This window comes from Chiloscyllium punctatum, chromosome 29, assembly GCF_047496795.1.
Source record: "Chiloscyllium punctatum isolate Juve2018m chromosome 29, sChiPun1.3, whole genome shotgun sequence".
Lineage (NCBI taxonomy): Eukaryota > Metazoa > Chordata > Chondrichthyes > Orectolobiformes > Hemiscylliidae > Chiloscyllium > Chiloscyllium punctatum.
The window spans coordinates 50,865,419-50,881,457 of NC_092767.1; positions in this window are offsets into that span (position 1 = coordinate 50,865,419).

Genomic DNA, 16,039 nt, shown 5'->3' on the forward strand with positions numbered 1-16,039 from the left:
TGTGAGTGTTCTCATCTACCTAATATCACTGGAGTTATTAATAACCTTCATGCTCACTTCTTTCAGTCCATTCTTTCAGTCTTACAGAGCAGGAAGATCGATGGTTTCATCCTTGATTGATGCTGAGAAATCTGATTATCGACAATGATCAACTTCAGTGATGTTTAATGAGTGACTATTGGAAATCCGTTGGGCTTCCCTCTTCCAATCACAAGGCAATGACCTTCCTGTGGCCTTGGGGTTTATGAATTTCAGTGAAGAAAGGATTTTGCTTTATTTCCTTCCATTATTGAATACTGCTCAATAACAGTGAGGTACCAGAAGGCAACTGTGGTCCGTGGAACATGAGTCAGGAACTTCAGCTTCTGAACAAAATAAAAGGGAACAGTGAATTAAACTACATTCTTAATCATCATATTTCCTCTAAAGGAAAGTTTATGTGTTAAGTCCTAAGATGAAGTTGAGGCTGTAATTTAACCTGTGATCAAAGAACAATCAAATGAGAGCACAACAGAGACTTGAGTCATTCATTAAATAGGAGCTGGGAGTCCTGAGGGACCAAGGTTGCATTCATCCTTTAATCAATATCATCAAAACCGATTCCCTTTTACATTTTATGGAATTTGCTAGGTGCAAATTGATGGGTATGTTTTGCAAAGATAATAGTGATGACTGCAGTTCAAAAGGAATGAGTTCATGGTGAAGCCTCTTGGGGATAACCTGAAGTAATGGGATGGTGCCACATGAAATGACATCATATCCTTTTGTGTTCCTATTTACTTTTACTCCTCAGATCAAAGTTTGTGTGTTCTTTTGTAAAGGCTGTTATGCTCCAGGTTAGCGCTGAGCCCAAATGACCCAAGTACTCCATCAGATTTCTAAAATAAATGGCATATTTTAGATAAATGACATGTTTTGTGGGGCTTTATAGATTTGTTTTTCAAAAGATTCTTTAAAGATTTGAAGTTTTTCCACCAATACATAATTAATGCAGTTGAATTCAAAAATGTTCTGGCAAATTTGGAATGCTTTACTTTAAAAGTTATGTAGGCCCTTTAATAAAGTCATAGTTAGACAGTTCAGAAAAGGCTCTTTGTCCTATTGAGTCCTCACTGTCATTAACTATCACCAAAGGTATGGTCATCCCAAATCCCTGTACTCGTCACATTGTCTTGAATGTTATGTTATTTCAAGTGCCCATTCAAATATTTTTAAAGGTTGTAAGATTTCCAACCTCTCCTAATATACTGGCCGGAAGATTTCCTCAAGCTGCTCAGGAGGATTTAAACTAGTGCAGGGTGGGAAAGGGTGCAGAGGTGGGGTGTGAGGGGGGTGTAGGGGGAAGACCTCGGGAGATAGTGAGAAAAGAGATCAGTCTGAGACTGGTACAGTTGGGGAAAGGAGCAAGTCAAATAGGGTAGGCAGGAACAAAGCAGAGAATGAGGTAGGACTGATAAATTAAGCTGCATTTGTTTCACTGCAAGTGGCATAACAGGGAAGGTGGATGAACTCGGCATGGTTGGGAAAAAGGGATTGGGATATCACAGCAATTATAGACTGAGGGATCAGGGGTGGACACAACTGGCAGCTTCGTATTCCAGTTTATAGATGCTATAGGAAGGATAGAAAGGGGCAAGAGAAGTGGGGGAGTGGCGTTTTTGATTAGGAATAACATTACTGCTGTACTTTAGGAGGATATTCCTAGTAATGCACACAGGAAAGTTATTTAGGTAGGTCTGAGAAATAAGAAAAGGATGATCACCTTCTTGGGATTGTACAATACAGACCTTAAACCCCCAATAGTCAGCAGGAAATTGAGAAACAAATTTGTAAGGAGATATCTGTTATCTGTAAGAATAATAGGGTGGTTATGGTAGGGGATTTTAACTTTCCAAGCATTGACTGGGACTACCATACTGCTAAAGGCTTGGATGGAGAGGAATTTATTAACTGTGTGCAAGAAAGTTTTCTGATTCAGTATGTAGATATACCGACTAGAGAAGGTGCAAAACTTGACTTTCTTTTCGGGATAAGGCGGGGCAAGTGAATTAGGTATCAATGGGGGAGCGAACATCATTCTGTTAGTTGTAAAATACTGATGTAAAAGGATAGACCAGATCTAAAAGTTAACATTCAAAATTGAAGGAAAGCATATTTTGATGGTATGAGTCAAGAACTTTTGAAAGTTGATTGTGGGTGGATACTCACAGGTAAAGGCACAGCTGGACAATGTCAAACTTTCAAAATGAGATAATGGGGTCTAATATACTGTATGTTCCTACTCGGTTGAAGGGCAAGGCTGGTAGGGGTAGGGAATGCTGATAACTAGAGCAATTATGTTTCTGGTCAAGAAAAAGAAGGAAGCAGATGTCAGGTATTAACAGCAGGGATTGAGTAAATCCCGAGAAAAATATAAGGAACAATCCGCTCCTTCCGAGTATTAGCCTAGTAAACCTGTTCTTCTTCCAACACATTAACGTAAGTACGGTGACCGGTACTGTACACAGCACTCCACATGAGGCCTTACCCACATCCTGGGTAAGTGAAGCAGAGCCTTCACACTCTTGCTTTCAATTCCTCTCACAATAAAATGTGACACGATTCGCCTTCCTGATTACTTGCTATACCTATAGATTACCTTTCTGTGATTTGTGTACGAAGACTCCCAGATTCCTCTCCATCCCTGAGCTCTTCAGCCATAGTATTGCAGTAATATGTTTCCTTATTATTCTTTCTGCCAAAATGCACCATTTCACACTTTGCCACATTGTACTCCATTTGCCAGATGGTTTGTCTTTTCAACTCATTTTCCTACCCACCTTTATGTCATCAGCAAATTGACTCTTAACTGCCCTCTGTACAATTAAGGATGGACAATGATGGACATCAGAATGAACTGGCAATAGAGATAGATCGTGAGGGAGCATACTAAACTGGGAATGGGGAGAGACAGCATCAAGACATTGACCTGGGAATGGAGAGAGACAGTGACAAGACATTGACCTGGGAATGGGGAGAGACAGTGACAAGACATTGACCTGGGAATGGAGAGAAACAGTGACAAGACATTGACCTGGGAATGGGGAGAGACAGTGACAAGACATTGACCTGGGAATGGAGAGAAACAGTGACAAGACATTGCCCTGGGAATGGGGAGAGACAGTGACAAGACATTGACCTGGGAATGGAGAGAAACAGTGACAAGACATTGACCTGGGAATGGGGAGAGTCAGTGACAAGACATTGACCTGGGAATGGGGAGAGTCAGTGACAAGACATTGACCTGGGAATGGGGAGAGTCAGTGACAAGACATTGCCCCGGGAATGGAGAGAGACAGTGACAAGACATTGACCTGGGAATGGGGAGAGACAGTGACAAGACATTGCCCCGGGAATGGGGAGAGACAGTGACAAGACATTGCCCTGGGAATGGAGAGAGACAGTGACAAGACATTGACCTGGGAATGGGGAGAGACAGTGACAAGACATTGACCTGGGAATGGGGAGAGACAGTGACAAGACATTGCCCTGGGAATGGGGAGAGACAGTGACAAGACATTGACCTGGGAATGGAGAGAGACAGTGACAAGACATTGCCCTGGGAATGGGGAGAGACAGTGACAAGACATTGCCCTGGGAATGGAGAGAGACAGTGACAAGACATTGCCCTGGGAATGGGGAGAGACAGTGACAAGACATTGCCCTGGGAATGGAGAGAGACAGTGACAAGACATTGACCTGGGAATGGGGAGAGACAGTGACAAGACATTGACCTGGGAATGGGGAGAGACAGTGACAAGACATTGCCCTGGGAATGGGGAGAGACAGTGACAAGACATTGACCTGGGAATGGAGAGAGACAGTGACAAGACATTGCCCTGGGAATGGGGAGAGACAGTGACAAGACATTGCCCTGGGAATGGAGAGAGACAGTGACAAGACATTGCCCTGGGAATGGGGAGAGACAGTGACAAGACATTGCCCTGGGAATGGGGAGAGACAGTGACAAGACATTGTCCTGGGAATGGGGAGAGACAGTGACAAGACATTGACCTGGGAATGGGGAGAGACAGTGACAAGACATTGCCCTGGGAATGGAGAGAGACAGTGACAAGACATTGACCTGGGAATGGGGAGAGACAGTGACAAGACATTGCCCTGGGAATGGGGAGAGACAGTGACAAGACATTGACCTGGGAATGGAGAGAGACAGTGACAAGACATTGCCCTGGGAATGGGGAGAGACAGTGACAAGACATTGCCCTGGGAATGGAGAGAGACAGTGACAAGACATTGCCCTGGGAATGGGGAGAGACAGTGACAAGACATTGCCCTGGGAATGGGGAGAGACAGTGACAAGACATTGTCCTGGGAATGGGGAGAGACAGTGACAAGACATTGACCTGGGAATGGGGAGAGACAGTGACAAGACATTGCCCTGGGAATGGAGAGAGACAGTGACAAGACATTGCCCTGGGAATGGAGAGAGACAGTGACAAGACATTGACCTGGGAATGGGGAGAGACAGTGACAAGACATTGCCCTGGGAATGGAGAGAAACAGTGACAAGACATTGCCCTGGGAATGGGGAGAGACAGTGACAAGACATTGCCCTGGGAATGGAGAGAGACAGTGACAAGACATTGCCCTGGGAATGGAGAGAGACAGTGACAAGACATTGCCCCGGGAATGGGGAGAGACAGTGACAAGACATTGTCCTGGGAATGGAGAGAAACAGTGACAAGACATTGCCCTGGGAATGGAGAGAGACAGTGACAAGAGATTGACCTGGGAATGGGGAGAGACAGCGTCAAGACATTGCCCTGGGAATGGGGAGAGACAGTGACAAGACATTGCCCTGGGAATGGAGAGAAACAGTGACAAGACATTGCCCTGGGAATGGGGAGAGACAGTGACAAGACATTGCCCTGGGAATGGGGAGAGACAGTGACAAGACACTGACCTGGGAATGGAGAGAAACAGTGACAAGACATTGCCCTGGGAATGGGGAGAGACAGTGACAAGACACTGACCTGGGAATGGAGAGAGACAGTGACAAGACATTGACCTGGGAATGGAGAGAGACAGTGACAAGACATTGCCCCGGGAATGGGGAGAAACAGTGACAAGACATTGCCCTGGGAATGGGGAGAGACAGTGACAAGACACTGACCTGGGAATGGAGAGAAACAGTGACAAGACATTGCCCTGGGAATGGGGAGAGACAGTGACAAGACATTGCCCTAGGAATGGGGAGAGAGACAGTGACAAGACATTGTCCTGGGAATGGGGAGAGACAGTGACAAGACATTGACCTGGGAATGGGGAGAGACAGTGACAAGACACTGACCTGGGAATGGAGAGAAACAGTGACAAGACATTGCCCTGGGAATGGGGAGAGACAGTGACAAGACACTGACCTGGGAATGGGGAGAGAGACAGTGACAAGACATTGTCCTGGGAATGGGGAGAGACAGTGACAAGACATTGACCTGGGAATGGGGAGAGAGACAGTGACAAGACATTGACCTGGGAATGGAGAGAAACAGTGACAAGACATTGACCTGGGAATGGAGAGAGACAGTGACAAGACACTGACCTGGGAATGGGGAGAGACAGTGACAAGACACTGACCTGGGAATGGGGAGAGAGACAGTGACAAGACATTGACCTGGGAATGGGGAGAGAGACAGTGACAAGACATTGTCCTGGGAATGGGGAGAGACAGTGACAAGACATTGACCTGGGAATGGGGAGAGACAGTGACAATACATTGTCCTGGGAATGGGGAGAGACAGTGACAAGACATTGACCTGGGAATGGGGAGAGAGACAGTGACAAGACATTGCCCTGGGAATGGGGAGAGACAGTGACAAGACATTGCCCTGGGAATGGAGAGAAACAGTGACAAGACACTGACCTGGGAATGGGGAGAGAGACAGTGACAAGACATTGTCCTGGGAATGGGGAGAGAGACAGTGACAAGACATTGCCCTGGGAATGGGGAGAGAAACAGTGACAAGACATTGCCCTGGGAATGGGGAGAGACAGTGACAAGACACTGACCTGGGAATGGGGAGAGAGACAGTGACAAGACATTGTCCTGGGAATGGGGAGAGAGACAGTGACAAGACATTGACCTGGGAATGGAGAGAAACAGTGACAAGACATTGCCCTGGGAATGGGGAGAGACAGTGACAAGACACTGACCTGGGAATGGGGAGAGAGACAGTGACAAGACATTGTCCTGGGAATGGGGAGAGACAGTGACAAGACATTGACCTGGGAATGGGGAGAGACAGTGACAAGACATTGCCCTGGGAATGGGTAGAAACAGTGACAAGGTGGTGAACTTGGATTAGAGACAGAGAGAGACAACACACTGAATTGGAAATAGAGACATAATGATTAGATTACATTACTAACAGTGTGAAAACAGGCCCTTCAGTACAGCAAGTCCATACCGACCCCCTGAGGAGCAACCCACCCAAGCCCATTCCCCTACATTTACCCCTTCACCTAACACTACGGGCAATTTAGCATGGCCAGATTACCTATTGTGGGAGGAAACCGGAGCACCTGGAGGAAACCCACGCAGACACAGGGACAGTTGCCTGAGGCGGGAAATGAACCCAGGTCTCTGGCACTATGAGGCAGCAGTGCTATCCACTGAGCTACCGTGCCGCCCAAAAAACAATTAAACGCACCCATTCCCTGGCTGGGAATCGAACCCAGGCTACGACGGTGAAAGCACTGAATCCTAAGCACTAGACCACCAGGTAATGAGAGACAGTGATTTGGGATTAGAGAGAGACAGAGTGGCAACACAATGAACTTGAAAATGAGAGACAGAGAGACAACTCACTGTATTAGGAATGCAGAGAGAGGAGGAACAACACATAACTGGCAATAGCAACAGATATACAACACTCTGAACTGGGAAAAGAGGGAAACAGGGTACAAGACACTGAAGTGGGAATAGTGAGAGATAGACAGACAACATAGACAAAAGATGATAACACACTGAACTGGGAATAGAAGGAGATAAACTAACATCACATGAACTGGGAATGGAGAGAGAGAAACAGAGAATGCATTGAACTGGGAGAGGTGAGAGACAAACTGAGAACACACAACTTGGAATCGAGAGAGACAGACAACACACTGAACTGGAACAGGGAGTGACAGAACTGGCAATAGAGACACATAGAGACACCCTGAGCTGGGAATAGAGATTGAGAGACACCCACAGTGAACTGGAAATGGAGAGAGACAAAGAGACAACACATTGAACTGAGAATAGAGTAAGATAAACTGACAAAACACTGAACTGGGAATGGAGAAAGAGAGAAACAGAGAGCATACAAGTAAAAAAAGAGAGAAACAGAAAGATAAAACACTGAACTGAGAATAGAGAGGACAGAGCGTGTGATAATACACTGAACTGGCAATAGAGAAAGACAGAGAGACGACACACTGAATTGGGAACAGAGAGAGAGAAAAACAGAGACCACACAACTGGAAAAAATGAGAGACAAGCGGAGAACACACAATTGGGAAGAAAGAAAGATGGAGAGATAACACATTGACTGGTGAACACAGGGAGACAGAGAGTGTGACAATACACTGAACTGGGAACAGAGAGTGACATAATGAGAGACAAGACCTTGGAGTGAATGTCCACAAGTCCTTGAAGGTGAGTGTGAGGATTATACAGAGGTCACAAAATCATACATTTTCTTATTAGCTGAAGCATTGGAGGTTTTATTGATAGGTTAGGCTACAGCTGGAGTACAGAACATAGTTATGGTCAATGCACAACAGGAAAGATTAATATTGCTGTTCAGTCCTGTAGCCAATGATTTCATCCAAACTAATACCGACTGTCCTACTTTGTGAACTTCAACATTGTCAGGAGCCTTTTATGTGGCATTTTTGTCAAATGTTTTCCAAAACAGCATCCAATATATCCCCTTCATCAACCTTCACTGTTACTTCATCAAAAAATTCCATAAAATTAGTGAATCAAAATCCGCCTTTTACAATGTGTCTTGGCCCTGTGATTAACTAGAAATATCCCAGTGTTTATGTTTTGCCCAGATTATTACTTATAAAACCTGCCTCATCACTGACATTAAACTGACTGGCCTACCATTACTAGGACTGAGCTCACATCGTTTTGAGCAAGGATTGGAAATGTCTGATTCTGTAGCATCCTCCCTGAATCAAGTGAAGACTGGAAATTCACAATGAGCCATCTCCTATGTTCACATCCTGATCCTTTTGCAGCCTGGGATGAAGAGTGGGGATGTTATGCCCAGAGTTCTGTTCAATATTTACTCCCAGGTATTAATGCAGAAATCGGTGATTTGGTCATTACCACATTGAGTTTGTGAACACTCAATGTCACATTTCTTACTGAAACTATATTTTGGAAGGATTCATTGACCGTAAAGCAGTTTGAAAAGACCTATCATTGTGACACCTATCATTCTATCAATGCAAATCATTCTTTTTCAAGTTAAACAGCCAGGATGGGTCTTGTGAATGAGAGTGAAGTGAGCTTGAGAGGGTATGGAGGAGAAACTACACGGTACAACAGAACACAGTGAGTTAAAACAATGGAACATGTTCAGATATTGTGATTGATTGTTACTAAATTCCCAATCTCGGTTTTGTTATTATGTTGAAACACGTGATCAATGTTCACATCCAAACAATGAGGAAAACAGAATCACAGAATTGGCATAATGCAGCAGGAGGCCATTCGGTGCATTGTGCTGCACATGTGTATTCTGACCATCACCTCGTGATCATCAGCTGATGATGACTCTGAACCAACAACCAACCAAGGGACAGTATGAACACTCAAACAGGCTGTCACCAACTCACACCTGATCATAACTGTTTGATCACAGGATTATAACCATCTATACAATCTTCACTGCCTTTAAATTTCACTTAAGACACTTGCACCTCTAAAAATGTTAGCAGTTCTCAAGATCACGGCATAATCTTCATACGTTATCAAGTCTGCCCTAAGGTATTAAAGTGAAGCTGTTCCAATTCATCGACAATATTGACCCTGACACGAACAGTGACCATATAGTATGTCCTTCCCAGATGGACCAAATCTGCCTCAGTGACTAACCACCACGTTAACTAACTTAGCAGCATAAAATTAAACCTATGATCCATCAAACCAGGTTTGATTCTGGTCCAGTATTACCATCAGTTGGGAATCAGAACAAGTTTCATTGTCCATATGGAAGAGTAGATGTCTACGTGTTCTCTGAATTCAATGGAATTCAAATCAAATGGGTTCTATCATAAGTGGAAAATTGCAGCTGGGTGTTGAATGTGAAAACTAATGTCTGAGAATAATATACATTTGATAAATTGAACAGTATGGGCTTGGATGGAAAGGAAGTTCTTAAGTGTGTACAAGAACATTTTCTGATTCAGTGTGTGGATATACTGACGAGAGAAGGTGTAAAACCTGATGTCTTTTTGGGAAATACGGCAGTCTGAGATGACTGTGGTGTCAGTGGGGGAGCACTTTGGGGCAAATGAGCATAATTGTATTAGTTTTAAAACAGTCATGGAAAAGCACTGACCTAAATTTAAAGATTAAAGTTCTAAATTGGAGGAAGGCCAATATTGATGGTATTAGGCAAGAACTTTCAAAAGTTGTTTGGGGTCGGGCAGATGTTTGCTGGAAAATAGGATCCCTTCAAAAATGAAATAATGGAACTCCAGCGAAGGTATGTTCCTGTGAGGGTGTAGGGAAAGGTGGTCGGTGGAGGAAATGCTGGATGACTCGAGAAATGGAGGTTTTATTGAGTCAAGAAAAAGAAGGAAGCAGATGTCAGACATAGACAGCAGAGATTGGGTGAGTCCTTAGAAGAGCATAAAGGCTATAGAATTATATTTAAGAGGAAAATCAGGAGGACAAAAAGGGAACATGAGATAGCTTTGGCAAATAGGGTGAAGGAAAATCCAAAGGGTCTTTACAAATACATTAAGGACAAGAGGGTAACCAGGGAGACAATAGGGCTCCTCAAAGATCAACAAGACAGCCTATGTGTGGAAACACAAGAGAATGGGGGAGATAATAAATTAGTGTTTAGCATCAGTGTTTACTGTGGAAAGGAACATGGAAGATATAGAACATGGGAAAATAACTTGTGATATCTTGAAACATGTCCATATTATCGAGGAGGAGGTGCTGAATGGCTTAAAATCCTTAGAAATGGACAACTCTCCAAGACCTGGTCAAGTGTACCCTAGACGTCTGTGAGAATCGAGCAAAGTGATTGCTGGGCCCCTTGCTGAGATAAATGTATCATCAATAGCTACAGGTGAGGTGCTGGAAGACTGGCTAATGTGGTGTCAGTATTTAAGAAAGGTGGTATGGAAAAGCTGGGAAACTATAGACCAATAAGCCTACGTTGGAGGTGAGAGAGTTGCTGGAGAGAATCCTGAAGGACAGGATTTACATGTGTTTGGAAAGGCAAGGACTGATTAGGGATAGTCAATATGGCTTTGTGTGTGGAAAACCATGTCTCATCTACTTGATTGAGTTATTTAAGAAGTAACGAAGAGGATTGATCAGTACAGAGCAGTGGACATGTTCTATATGAACTTCAGTAAGGTGTTTGACAAGGTTCCTCATAGTAGCCTGGTCAGCACAGTTAGTTCACATGGAATACAGGAAGAAGCCATTTGGATACAGAACTGTCTTGAAGGTGGAAGACAGAGGTAGTGGTGGAGGGTTGTTTTTCAGACTGGAGGCCTGTGATGAGCAGTATGCCTCAGGGATTGGTGTTGGGTCCACTACCTTTTGTCATTTATATAAATGATTTGGATGTGAATATAGGAGGTGTGATTAGTAGTTTACAATAACAACAAATTTGTAGGTGCAGTGGATAGTGAACAAGGTCACCTCAGAGTAAAGTGGGACCTTGATCAGATGGGCCAATAGGCTGAGGGGTGGCAGATGGAGTTGAGATAAATGTGAGGTGCTGCGTTTTGGAAAGGCAAATCAGAGCAGGACTTATACACTTAATGGTAAAGTGCTGGAGTGTGTCCCTGAACAAATAGACCTTGGAGTTGCAGGTTCATAGTTCCTTGAAAGTGGAGTTGCAGGTTGACAGGATAGTGAAGAAAACATTTGGTATGTTTTCCTTTATTGGTCAGTGCAATGAGTCGGAGTTGGGAGGTCATGGTGTGGCTGTACAGGACATTGGTTAGACCATTTTTGAATACCACATTCAATTCTGGTCTCTCTGCTATCGGAAGAATGTTGTGAAACTTGAAAGGGTTCAGAAAAGATTTAGAAGGACCATCAGAGGCTGAGGAGTGACCTTATCAAGGTTTATAAAATCCTGAGGGGCATGGATAGGGTAAATATACAAGGTATTTGCCCTGGGGTTGGGGAGTCCAGAACTGGAGTGTATAGATTTATGGTTTGAGGGGAAACATTTAAAAGGGGCCTAAGGGGCAACATTTTCATGCAGAGGTTGATGTGGGTATGGAATGAGCTGCCAGAGGAGGTGGTAGAGGCTGGTACAATTACGACATTTAAATGCCAACTGAATGTGTATCTGATTAGAAAGGGTTGAGAGGGATTTGGTGCTAATACTGGCAAAAGGACTAGATTAATTTATAACATGTGGTCAGCATGGACAAGTTGTACCATGTTGTACCACCCTATGACTCGATGTCACCTTCCTCCAGCGTGTATCTAATATGAGCTACTCCCTCCCTCGTGCTGGAAGCAATTACTGTCTCTCTTTAGACCGACAGGGAGATCATTAATAGAGAACACAGCTAAGATAATTAGCAAAAGAATGATTCATAGTTCCTTAAAAGTGGGGCTATTTTGCCTGGAGCTTGTACACTGGGGTGGGGGGGGGGGGGGGTGGTGACCTTATCGAGGTTTATAAAATCATGAGAGGCATGGATATGGTGAATAGCCAAGATCCTTTCCCCAGGGTAGGGGAAACGAAAACTGGAAGGCATAGTCGAGAGGGAAAAGTTTGAAAAGGGACTTAAAGAGCAACTTTTTCGCACAGGTTGTTGCGTGAATGGAATGAGTTGCCAGAGAAAGTCGGGTCGGGGGGGGAGCGGTGCTCGTGTAAATACACGTGAAAGGTATCTGGATGGGTCCATGAACAGGAAGAGTTTAGAGGGATATGAGACAAATGCTAGCAAATGGGACTAGATGTCTTCAGGATATCTGGTCAACATGGACAATTGGAATTAAGGGTCTGTTTCCATACTGGACATCTCTATGACTATGCATCCCTTTATCCTCAACTGTTTCTCCTCCTCCACTCTGGTTAACAGGGCCTTCATTGATATACTCAATGAATTTACAAAAGACACGATAAGGATTCAGCTGAGATCGTTTTAAAAAGGTGGCAGCCACACTGCTCGTAGTTTACAGGTGATGACCAAATCCTCTGAGGAAAACAGAAGAGTAGTATGTCAGACATTTTTGAATATTTTGAAGTACTAGAGTATTTGGGGATTTCATCTCTCAAATATCTCTCAATATGAACAGTGTGAAAGACACTGAGAGCAAAAAAGATTATTGTATCATATTTAACTGACCCCTTTAGCACATAAGTGCTCAGTGAGAGGAAAAGCAATTCTGAAATGAAGCTGGTCTTATGGATAAACTAAGAGAGAGGGACTATTTTTGAGCTGCTGACATTAATACATTTACATTGAACATAAATATGGAACAAGACAAAGACAACAAGATTAAAACGATGATGTCAGGGGGAACAAATCTCATGAGTCTGCCACGAGGGGTCATAGTTTTAAGGTGTTAGGAGGAAGGTATAGAGGAGACATCAGAATTAGGTTCTTCACGCAGAGAGTTGTGAGCAAATGGAATGCATTGCCAGCGGTGGTAGTGGAAGCAGATTCATTACGGACATTGAAGTGACTGCTGGACTTGTACATGGACAACAGTGAATTGAGGGGTGTGTAGGTTAGTTTTTTTATTTGAAATTAGGATTAATCCTCTGCACAACATCTTGGGACAAAGGGCCTGTTCTGTGCTGTACATTTCTATGTTCTATGTTCTTAATCTGAGAGATAATCTGACGAAGTTGGACTGGATGCAGGTATTTGAAGATAAAATAATGACAAATCAGTGGGAGGATCTCAAAAGTGAGATTCTGAAGAAACAAAGTAAACATGATCCAACAACAGATATCATTATATTTCCAAATCTCGTGCTCCATAGGTGTTCCCAAGCATACAGGGTGACATGAAACAGTAAAAGAAAGATCCTGGTCCTGACAAAACAATTAAAAAACAGTGGAAGCTCAGTCTAGAACCTAAATGGGTGAACTGAAAACTAAAAAAAACTTAGAAAGGCCAAGGAAGCACAGGGAAATTGTTAATGGGTAAAATCGACAGGAAAAGAAATGGTTTATCAGTTGATTAAGACCAAAAAGATAACTATGAAAATGATAGGGGTGTCCAAGATGATTAATGTTGCCTATGCCCATTCGCACACTAATACACATACACAAACCATGATAATCCAGTGTATCGCTTCTTGTATTATTACTTTAATTACAGTGAATCATGTCACTGTGTTTGTGATTTATTCCATACTCATGAATATCAATCTGATGTGGTGAAGACCAATGTGAAAGATTTGTCTCAGGCATCATCCAGATACCTTTTAAATGCTGTAATTGTACCAGCCCCCACCACTTCCTCTGGCAGCTCATTCCATACACACACTACCCTCTGTGGTATTGAAGTACAAATTTTCCTTAGATCAAAGAACTGCATTGAGAGAAGATAGATCAGAACTTAAACACTGTATTGGAGAACTGTGTCCCATTGTTACTATGACCATTAAGCTAAGGTATTTGGAAATAACAGCCCAGACAGCTGCAAATATTTCTTCAACCACAACCTGGAAGAGAGGAGGAGGGAGATAGCATCTGGGGATGGCTTCAAACAGGACAGTGATGTCATTAAAACCAAAAAAAGGCTCATACTAGGAATTTCCTAACATGACAGACATAGTAGAAGAAAGAGCATGAAGATCTAACTTGGAATATAATCCCTGAAAGTTGCTACCCAGGTTGATGGGGTTGTTAGGAAGGCATATGGTGTGTGAGCTTTTATTGGTAGAGGGATTGAGTTTCGGAGCCATGAGGTAATGCTGCAGCTGTACAAAACTCTGGTGCGGCTGCATTGGGGTATTGCATACAGTTCTGGTCACCGCATTACAGGCAGGATGTGGAAGCTTTGGAAAGGGTTCAGAAGATTTACTAGAATGTTGGCTGGTATGGAGGGAAGATCTTATGAGGAGAGGCTGTTTTCATTAGAGAGAAGGTTGAGAGGTGACTTAATTGAGCCATATAACATAATCGGAGGATTAGATAGGGTGGACAGTGAAAGAATTTTTTACTTGGATGGTGATGGCCAGCATGAGGGGACATAGCTTTAAACTGAGGGGTGATATATATACATGTATTTTATATATATAGGACAGATGTCAGAGATAGTTCCTTTACTCAGAGAATAGGAGGGACCTGGAATGCACTGCCTGCAACAGTAGTAGACTCGCCAACTTTAAGGGCATTTATATGGTCATTGGATAAACATATGGATGAAAATGGAATAGCGTAGGATAAATAGGCTTCAGATTAGTTTCACAGGTCGGCGCAACATCAAGGGCCGAAGGGCCTGTACTGCCCTGCAATGTTCTATGTTCTATGACTTGCTGCTGAAGCTGGGTAAACCGCAGACACAATTGCGAGAGAAACTTAGCAGGTCTGGCAACATCTATGGAGAGAAAACAGAGTTAATATTTCAAGTCCAAAGACTCTTCATCAGAAGTAGTAAGATCAGATACTCCAAAATCGAGCTCAATGATCTATTCATTTGAAAGATGGAAGGGGAGGCAAGAGAAGAGGGGGAGTGGCTATTTTGATTAGGGAAAACATCATGACAGGACTTGGAGAGGATGTTCCTGAGGGATCGCCCAGTGAAGCAACGTGTGTGGATCTGAGAAAAAAGAAAGGTTTGATCACTTTGATGGGGTCGTAACATAGATTCCCCAGTAGTCAGCGGGAAATTGAGGAGCAAATTGATGATTGACTGGTACGGGAAGTCATAGTTTGAAGATATTAGGAAGAAAGTATAAAGGAGACATCAGAGGTTGGTTCTTTACGCAGAGAGTTGTGAATGCATGGAATGCATTGCCATTTGAGGTGGTGGAGGCGAAGGCATTGGGGACATTTAAGTGACTGCTGGACTTGCTCATGGATAGCAGTGAGTTGAGGGGTGCGTAGGTTAAGTTACTATATTTTACATTAGGATTAAATCTGGGCACAACATCGTGGTCTAAGGGCCTGTTCTGTGATGCACTTTTTTTTAGATTAGGTGAGATTACTTACAGCGTGGAAACAGGCCCTTCAGCCCAACAAGTCCACACCGACCGGCCGAAGCACAACCTACTCAGACCCATTCTCCTACCTTTACCCCTTCACCTAACACGACGGGCAATTTAGCATGGCCAATTCACCTACCCTGCACATTTTTGGACTGTGGGAGGAAACCGGAGCACCCGGCACGGTGGCACAGTGGTTAGCACTGCTGCCTCACAGCGCCAGAGACCCAGGTTCAATTCCCGCCTCAGGTGACTGACTGTGTGGAAGTTTGTACGTTCTCCCCGTGTCTGCGTGGGTTTCCTCCGGGTGCTCCGGTTTCCTCCCACAGTCCAAAGATGTGCAGGTCAGGTTAATTGGCCATGCTAAATTGCCCATAGTGTTAGGTAAGGGGTAAATGTAGGGGTATGGGTGGGTTGCGCTTCGGCGGGGCGGTGTGGACTTGTTGGGCCGAAGGGCCTGTTTCCACACTGTAAGTAATCTAATCTAATCTAAAACACACACAGACATGGGGAGAATGTGCAAACTCCACAGAGACAGTCGCCTGAGGCGGGAATTGAACCCAAGTCTCTGGCGCTGTGAGGGAGCAGTGCTAACCACTGAGATAC